General features: G+C 39.0%; 1 protein-coding gene across 1 annotated transcript in view; it reads left to right on the top strand.

Annotated features, from left to right (window-relative positions):
• LOC103581652 (histone H3.1-like) overlaps nucleotides 1-2253 on the top strand; it is a 13806-nt gene that overhangs the window by 7933 nt on the left and 3620 nt on the right. The window lies entirely within an intron of this gene.

Raw genomic sequence — 2253 nt, forward strand, 5'->3', positions numbered from 1 at the left:
GTTAAACTTCGTGTCTCAATCCCAAAGCTACTCTTGGTTTCCTACAGGATGAGGGACTCTGGAGCAGGTGACTATTGTAAGCACATGTTACTCAGGAGGCTGTAACAATTGCCTGATTTGAACTGCTGTGAGTCACATAGCAATTGTTCTAAAGCAAGAACTACTCACTAAAAAATAAATTACTTTAGGAGATACTAATTTAGTACATTCAACTTTTTAATGATTTGAGAGATCATAAAATACACAAAGAAGTTAAAAGAGCCTTATTTTTATTCCAAGTTAAGTTGATATACATGGCTAAAGAGGAAATAAATGACAGAGATATATGAGTAATGGTGAAAAACAAGGGCATACTGAAATCTTGTTCTGCCTAATAATTTGAGCAAAATATTTACATTCTGTGCTTCAGTCTTGGTATTTGTAAAAGAACATTGATCTGAACTTAGTGATTCCTTCCAGCTGTTAAATTCCATGCTCTCTAGAGGAGCAAAATGAGATCCATGTGAAGGGAGTGAGAAAAAGGTGAGAGTAAAAGCAGGAGAAAGTAATGGCCACTGCCACTCAATGTTTCTGTTAAATCACAATGCACTTTCAGAACTTTGGAACAGGAACGAAAAGGTCTGAAGTCACCCTGATATATGATATATCCATTTACAAAAGTGGTTTGTAAGTCTAAAATTAATGACAGCAGCATACCATGAATAACTCCAGGTAAAAATCTTAATAAGAAATGCAGTCAGGTATATCTGAAAATGGAATTCGTCATTAGCATGGGTGTATTTTAAACAAACCACCAAAGGTCCTGTGTTATGGAGCCTAGAATACTTATTGGAGAAAGTGTGTGATGAAAGCATTTTCTTAAGTCTCCTATTTTTTTGATGAAATTTAAATAGGCAGTGGCACTATACTGGTACAATTTTCTCCTGTCAGCTACTTAAGATCAGCCTATCTTTTTTGCTATCTAGGGAAATGAAGTCAGGGGCAGATAAGTGAATGAAAGATGTCGTCCTTGGGAAACCACTATAGAAAGCCCAAATTATATCATTCCCTTCTTTTCTGATTTATTCCCTTTCCCATTGCCTATGCCCTTGCTCTCTTCTCTTTGGAAATTAAACATTAAGATATTTTCTCCCACCTTTTTGTACTTTACTTTCCACACTTCAAAATGTGTATAATGACACCTACCTCATAGAGTTGTGTGAAGATTAAATGAGTTAATATATCACAGTCAGATATCTAGATCAGTACCTGGTACACTGACAAGCACTCAATAAATTTAACAACCATTTGTTGATACATTTGTTAGAATATCAGTGTAATCCATGTTGCTGGTAGGATAAAACTTGGATGAACAGTGAGTATACGCTTTGCATGTGTGAAATGTTCTAATTTGACCCTGCTAATCAGTCTCCAAAGACACTTCCAAAGACAGGCAATTCATTACATATGTTCACTCACCATATCCTTAAAGACTAGAACACTGCATGGCAAACAAAACAAAACAAAACAAAAAACCCCATAAAACTGCATACACATGCTCATACATACACACACGTAAGTGGTGAATTAATGAACCAGAGTCAATCATTTTCTTATGAGCCAGAGTAAATCATTTCTTACACTTCTAAGTCACGAGTGTAGTCAGGTCTCAACCTAGTTTAAAATTCGTTGAAACTTCCTTTTACCTCGTCCTTCTAAAAAAGGTTCACACTGCTTATTACTGGCAGAAATAGCCACTCTAGCCTCCAGCCACAACAAAACTCCCCTACCTGGCTGTGCTCAGACCCTGGGCCTGGCGCAGTTCCCCTCCTCTCTGAACTTTCGCATCGGAGGCGGTCTTAAATCTATTCTCTCCTCCCTTAAGTCCGATCAAGTTTTCCCGAAGTTCTGTAAGCTTTTTTGTTTGTCGAATGGAGAAATTAATGAATCAGCGAACACTGAAAATGTTCTCTTGAACACTAGTAAGCTGGCCACATAAGATCTTTTCCGCGACCCCTTATGCTCCATTTCTTTAGTCTGGAGAAAATCTGCTTTTTGTCTCTTTTGCGCCCTTCATCCTGCACGGTGGTCCGGCATCTTCCCGAGGCCACGTACGCTGCAGAGGCAAGAACGGCAAAGTGAAAGCTGGACGAAAGGCCGAGTTTGGCCAGTTTAACGCCTTTCCTCCGTTCTAAGTTTTATCACAGCGCACTGCCTAGATTGGCGCGAGATAACTGCTGAACTAAAGGGATGCATCTCGGGAGATCACCGGAG

Source organism: Galeopterus variegatus, unplaced genomic scaffold, assembly GCF_000696425.1.
Source record: "Galeopterus variegatus unplaced genomic scaffold, G_variegatus-3.0.2 Scaffold13604, whole genome shotgun sequence".
Classification (NCBI taxonomy): Eukaryota; Metazoa; Chordata; class Mammalia; order Dermoptera; family Cynocephalidae; genus Galeopterus; species Galeopterus variegatus.